This window comes from Oratosquilla oratoria, chromosome 22 (assembly GCF_046742065.1).
Source record: "Oratosquilla oratoria isolate Oo_2021 chromosome 22, ASM4674206v1, whole genome shotgun sequence".
NCBI lineage: Eukaryota > Metazoa > Arthropoda > Malacostraca > Stomatopoda > Squillidae > Oratosquilla > Oratosquilla oratoria.
The window spans coordinates 6,707,317-6,714,816 of NC_134798.1; the positions used below are offsets into that span (position 1 = coordinate 6,707,317).

Consider the following 7,500-nt stretch of genomic DNA (forward strand, 5'->3'; position numbering starts at 1 on the left):
TCGCCACCTACTCTGCAGAGGGCAACCCCCGCGGCGATAACGCTTACGTTGTCAACCGCGAACAAAACATCATCGCCAAGCGCAGGCGACCGTTAACGCTCGGGCCATAACTATCTTCTGAGTCAGTCAGAAGGCTGGGTGATTACACCCATCTTAATGGCAGCCCACACCCCACATCCCTCCCGGTCACGCCCCCCCCACCCCCACCCACGCGGACCCTTACCAGCCATGGTGCAACCCTCTGGTATATACTGTCGATATTGTTGAGGTTCACAGTCAACGACTTAATTTCTACCCAGACCCCGGACATCGAACTGTAGACCCCGGAGTTCGGACTTAAATTACATTTAACCCTTTCAACGAGGTGGTGACCTTCATGTCGACCTCTCACATTCTAACGACTTTGCCCTGCCCCTTTTTCTACGTTCCTGCTACATCTATATTCTCCACATCCTTCTTCCCTCTTTTCCAGGTGGATGCGGTGGATGAGCAGCAAGGCGCTGAAGTGCCGAGGGTGGATGAGGGGGAGTAGGGAAGGGGACAGTTGCTGTAAAGGAGCACGTTTGTTGCGTAACCTGTGTCTTGATACGAATACGAGTTATGGGTTTGAGCACTGCCACGTTGGGAGGAGGGGGGGTGAGGAGGGGGACGGGGAGGGGGACGGGGAGGGGGAGGGAGGAGGGGGACGGGGAGGGGGAGGGAGGAGGGGACGGGGAGGGGGAGGGAGGAGGTGTGGGGATTAGGGAAATAAGACTGGGGTAACGGATAAGGCTGAGGCAAAAACAATAATTAATTAATCAATTAATAATAATAATACCAAATATCAATAATATGACAAAATAATAATAATACAATCAGTATAATATTTTTTTTAATAATCGTGATAATTTCGTGGACGGGGGAAACAACGTATTAGTGGTGGATGCTGGGGGAATAAAATAAGCTTGATCCAGCCAAGAGTGAGATGTTGATGAACAAGGCTTGTGGTGAAGAAGGAGGGGAGCTAGTGGTGGTGAAGGCGGCCTAGTGGTGGAGAAAAACATGTAGACAGCCGCGTCAAAGAAAGTTGAAATTGTTGGCGGATGGAGCTGATGGCAGCAACAAAGGTCAAACGAGAACGTGAATGTGACAAAGGTTGTCTGTCTCTTTCTTGTGTCCTTTTTAGTTCTTGTCCTTTTTCTCTGTTTTTTTTCTAATTTATTTTATTTATTGATCTATTTATTTATACTGCGACGGTAGTTCCACAATAGCTCTAGCGGTGAGAAACTATTTATTTTTTTATCTTATTTATTTTCTTTTTTTCATGTATATTTTTCCCAATGCCCGTTTCACCTCTTGGCAACTTTTACAGCCACCCCACAACAATTCTATTCAATTTAGGGAAAGCAACAAATTAGCCAAAGAACTCTTGCCGTCGCTCCCTCCTGCAAACCATTCAACCTTATTTTGACTTACATCAGACGATTTTACTCAACTGACGGTGACCGGGGGGTAGGGGTGGGGGGGAACGGTCTGAAAAGGGTCTTGTTTGACCGGGACCCCATCTTGTCACATGACCCTTCGACTGAATAAAATCATCTTGTAAGTGACGCCATATTAAAAAGTGTCATCATAATAGTACCAGTGACGTCATAGGGGACCGGTGACGTCATCATGGAAGAGTGACGTTACTAAAACGTTTTCTAATGCTCCTTTGGGCCAAATGGCGCAAGGAGACCGTAGCACGTTGGGCGCGAGACCTGAAAAGCGATTCTGACGCTGACCGTTGGGAAGACTGACAACGCGAGTTGTGGTTGATCACTTTTGTGTTGTTGCTGCTGCTGTTGTTGCTGTTGTCAGCAACACGTCAGCTCGGCACCAGTGATTCTGAACAACTTCTAATCACAACAAAACTCAAACGGAGGAGAAGGACGAGGAGAGTGAGGAGGAGGGAGAGGAGGAAAGGAGAAGGACGAGGAAGAGGAAGAAAAGGAGGAGGAAAAAGAGGTGGAGATATGGGTGGGGTGGAGAGAAGGGGCTGACAGCGAGGTTTTGGGTGGACGGGGGTGGGAGTGGGGGATGAAGTGGAGTGGGTTGAGATGGAGGGCGGGGGTGGGGTGGGAACGGGAGGTAGGGTGGTGTTGAGGGAGGTAGGTGGAGGGTAAAAGTGCTCCAGCAAAAACAGTGATGGCAACATTAAACTGCGTAGTGCCAACCAGCCATCTTGTTATATAAATAGACTTGCATATAAGAGAATATATACAAATATATATTATATATATATATCCACAAATTATACAATATACACAAATACACACCTATACACAATGGGCTACATATACGCAAGCGCATGCGTACACACACACAGTATTATAAATGCCATTCTCTCTCTCTCTCTCTCTCTCTCTCGCTATATATATCTATATATATATATATATATATATATATATATATATAGAGAGAGAGAGAGAGAGAGAGAGAGAGAGAATGACATTTACAATGCTTCTATCGAGATAACGCGATATAAATAAATTGGTTTTCCTTATATCTTCAGCTCCATCTTGCATAACTAAAAGTGCCATTCTACTACTCTCCACCACCTCCTCCACCCCCATCCTCCTCATTCTCCCTCCCTCCCTCTGGCTGTTGTCAGGAGGTCCGTGCGGGCTTGTCCTCTTATCCCGTGCCAACGTTGGCACCTCAAGTACCAACAAGTGTTGTCAACCTGCGTCGCATGCTAAGAGGCGGCCTTCGCACCAATCAGTGATTGTCACCATAAATACTACCACTATCACCACCACTACCACTACAACCACCACCACCGCCATCATTATGACATCTTATTATCTCTACCTCTACCACGACAACCAATCACCACCACCACATTTAACACCATCAACATCCACACTGCCATCATTGACACCTCAATAACTATGCCTCTACCACCATCCTCACTATCACCAATTCCATTATCACCATCACCATCATTAACAACACGTTACGAAAACTCAATTACTGTGCCTCTACCACCACTATTACCATCACCATTTCCATTATCACCACCACTACTATCACCCCCGTCACCCCAACCCAAAGTCCAACATCTCCTATACGATCGTTCAAAACATGAGGGCTATCACCATCTCCATTGCCACCTGCATCACCTACACTATCACCTACATTACAGGGCGTATCACCACCCTGCCAGATCCCAATCACCCTCACCACACCTCATCATCTCAACGAGTTGAGATTGAGGCTAACTTACAGCAGGAGTTGAGATTGAATGTTCCAAGGACGAGGTGAGCGGGATGGGGAGGGGACAGAGGAGGATAAGGAGGAGCTGGAAGATGAGGAGGAGGAGGGGGAGAAAAAAGAATAGTATGAGAAGAGAATAAAAAGGAGGAGAAAGTGAAGGAGGAGGAGGAATAGGAGGAGGAGGAAGGAGGAGAAGGAAGAACTTATGGGTGAGCTTGTAAGGGCACACATCTTTAAGGGTAAGCCTAATACTAACATGGGCTAATGAAGACTTTTGTTAAATCTCGAGGATAATTCACGTCGAGGGTGACATACAATACACTCAGGAGGACAAACGATTAAAAGTGGAGGATTTTCAAGAGGGAGAGGAAGAGGGAGGTGGGAATGCTAGAAGAGTGGATGACTGAACGAGCTGGAGATGGAGCACGAGATGGATGAGGATGAGGTTGAGGAGGAAGAGGGCAGGAAGAAGGATGAGGATGAGGAGAAAGAGGGCAAGGAGGAAGAGGGCAAGGAGAAGGAGGATGAGGAGGATGAGGAGGAGAAGGAGGAAGAGGGCAAGGAGGAGGAAGATGACAAGGTGGAGGAGAAGGAGAAGGAGGACGAAGAGGAGGAGGAGGAAGAGGACAAGGAGGAAGTGGACGACAAGGAGGATGAGGATGAGGAGGACAAGGAGGAGGAGGAGGAGCAGGAGGAGCAGGAGGAGGAGGACAAGGAGGAGGAGGAGGAGGAGGACAAGGAGGAGGAGGACAAGGAGAAGGATGAGGAGGACGAGGAGAAGGAGGATGAGGACAAGGAGAAGGAGGATGAGGAGAAGGAGGAGGATGAGGACAAGGAGAAGGAGGAGGAGAAGGAGGAGGATGAGGACAAGGAGAAGGAGAAGGAGGAGGAGGAGAAGGAGGACATGGAGGAGCAGGAGGACAAGGAGAAGGAGGACGAGGAAAAGGAGGAAAAGGAGGACAAGGAGAAGGAGGACGAGGAAAAGGAGGAGGACGATGAAAAGGAGGAGGAAGAGGAGGAGGAGGAGGACGAAAATAAAAGGAATGCAAGAGAAATAGGAGCAGGAGGTAAATCACGGTGAGATGGATGGGGTAGTAAGAAAGGAGACAAGAGAGTGGCTGAAGTGGGTGGGTGGATGGGGGTGGATTTTTTGGTGGAAGTAGAAAGGGGGAGTCCGGTGGAGTAGAACGAAGTGGAGGTGAAAAACAATGGCGGAGCCCAATACGAAGAAGAAGAAGAAGAAGAAGAAGAAGATAAAGAGAGAAAGAAAGAGAGAGAGAGAGAGAGAGATAGAGAGAGAGAGAGAGAGAAAGGCCTTCTGGATGGACAAAGGGAGATTAAGAATAATTAGTACAAAGGAGCATTTCACAAGGTTGAAAAAGGAGGAAGGTTATCCTTGAGTGGGACTCGAGGCGAACTGGAGTGCTACTCGAGACTAAGGATTAGGGAAAACGACCTTTGGGGGCGGGACTTGTGGGCTGCCCGTTCAAGGGGGACCCCTGGAACAAAAGAAGGTGGATAGGCGCCTAACAGGTCGTTAAAAAAAATAAAAATTCAGGTCTTTAAAGAAAATGGGATGAGGCTGATAGTCTACCGGACTGAACGTAGACAAGACACAGGACATGACGAGAGAGACTCACAGAGATAGAGAGAGAAGGTAAAGAAACTAATTAATGTGAGACGTTGCAAACATTCAGGAAAATATTAATAAAGATAAAATTCGATCAACAGCCTTGAAGTCTTTGGAAATCTAATTCGTCACGGTTTAATCACGCAGTCGACATGACGTCATAACCGATGCGGTTCGGAAGCGACGTCCAGTCGTTCAGTTCTTTTTATTTACATTTTCATTTACCGGTTTTCCTAGCAAAACTAAATAAATAATAAGTCATTGAATATATAAATAAACAGACAAAACGCCCAGATAATACTGCTACGTAAAGAATGTATAGGGCACTAAAAATCAACATACAAATGCCGGTTTCTGATTGGCGGACTCCGTTTTCTGAAGTGTTCCCCCATTGGTCAACACTACAAAAACAACGAAAAACTGGTTTACCTGGGCGCAGGTGTGCTGGCTGCGAGTCTAGTGGTTAGTGGATCCAGAGGAGGAGGAGGAGGAAGAGGAAGAAAAGGAGGAGTACAAGTACAATGAGGAGAATAAGGAGGAAAAGGAGAAGGCAAAGGAGGAAGAGGAAAACGAGGAAGAGAATGAGGAATAGGATGAAGAAGAGTAAGGAAGAGAGTAGCTAATGAATGGAATAAACTTCCTGCTATGAAATATGCTGTGATACCTGCCATTTTTATTAATCATTATCTACAGTACTTAATAATTATTAGCTGTTATTTTTCATTAATGTATTATTCATTATAAATTATTATTTTCTGGCTTTATTAGTTATCATTATTTGTTTATGTTGGTAATTTATCCACTTCTTTATTTGTTTGTTTATATTATTATTTTTAAGCATCCGGCATAGTTATGGACCAAAAGGTCTCCTGCCAGCATGCTCTTCCTTTGTAATCCTTTGAGAGTAGGAAAATGGAGAGGATAAGGATGAGGAAGAAGAGGAAGAGGAGGACGAAGAGGAAGAAGAGGAAGAGGAGGAAGAGGAGGAGGAAGAAGAGGAAGAAGAGGAAGAAGAGGAAGAAGAGGAAGAAGAGGAATAAGAGGATGCGGTACAGGAGGAGGAAGAGGATGCGGAACAGGAGGAAGAAGAGGAAGAGGAGGAACATCTATGAGCAAACACACGAATACATAAGCTTGAGCTCATGAAATTAACAATAATATTAGTTGTTATCCCATTAGTACGCTCTTTGAATATTTATTCTGATCAACGTTAAATGATTCTATTCTTAGATATTAACGAAAGTCTTCCCGCGTAATGGGGAACCAAGAGGAAGAGAAAGAGGAGGAGGTGGGGCAACTCCTACAAGAGTCAAAAGAAGAGAAATAAGGAATAAAAAATATTAGGACACAAGAGGGAGGTTTATATCATATCATATATATATATATATATATATATATATATATATATATATATATATATATATATATATATATATAATACTTATTGCACACACACATATTTATGGAATTTTATATACATTTCCACAATTCTAATTTATCACTTCGTGCATGTACTAAAAGCAATAAACATCGATAGATTCCTGCAGTCTTTAATCTAGGCTTATATCTGCTCCATGTATGTACATCTAGATAACGATCCAGACTTCTTCGAATTGTACGTAAATGCGTTTCTAGGAATTCTGTACACACAAACATGGCGACTTTTTTTCGTCTCAGACGACTGAATAGCTAGTTTATGTTAATCCCTTTGTCTAGTTACTCTCCGTTCTCGGGTGGCGACGCCAGACGATTTTATTGTAGATGACGTCAGGTGATATTATATTATCCATCTTTGGGTTGGCTGAGATCTCCCCTACCCATATATATATATATATATATATATATATATATATATATATATATATATATATATATATATATATATAACTATATAAATATATATATATAACTATAATTACTTATATACATATATATATATGTATACATATATATATGTATATATATATATATATATATATATATACACATACATGCACACACACAGTCAAACTTATTTATGTAATCACCACAAACGTATACTTGCAGTACATCCTTGCACCTGTTCCTATCTTTGCCTGCCTGCCTGTCTGTCTGTGTCTGTCTAGAACACACCATCTGTCTACCATCCCCTCCCTCGAACGCTCAAATCAGCTTTGACATTAATGTTCACAGAAGCGTGTATTTTGTGTGTGTGTGTGTGTGTGTGTGTGTGTGTGTGTGTGTGTGTGTGTGTGTGTGTGTGTGTGTGTGTGTGTGTGTGTGTGTGCGCGCGCATGAGCAGAGAAGACCGTACTACTACGCAGTGGCGCGGAGGGCATGTTCCCCTCCTACACTCCTACTCCCCATCCTCCTCCTCCTCCTCCTCCTCCTACTCCGCCACCTCTGTCTCCACCATCGTCTCCTCATCCGATACCTCGCCCTCCTCCTTAGGCTCTCCTCCTCCTCATCCTCCTCCTCCTCCTCCTCCTGGCCATTTGACCCCGCTAGCGTACTTAACAGACTTTGCACTGGTTAAACCGTACGATTCCAATCGGCTAAAGAAGTTACCAGAGTGTTTCGAGGATTCCCGTCCCGCCATTTTGCAGAATTTGGTCAGGCATCACTACCACCACCACCACCACCACATAAGAGTT

At 44.5% G+C, this 7,500-nt stretch overlaps 1 protein-coding gene across 2 annotated transcripts in view; it reads right to left on the reverse strand.

The window, feature by feature from the left end:
- Positions 1-7,500, reverse strand: part of LOC143037414 (cytohesin-1-like) — a 228,158-nt gene that overhangs the window by 91,023 nt on the left and 129,635 nt on the right. The window lies entirely within an intron of this gene.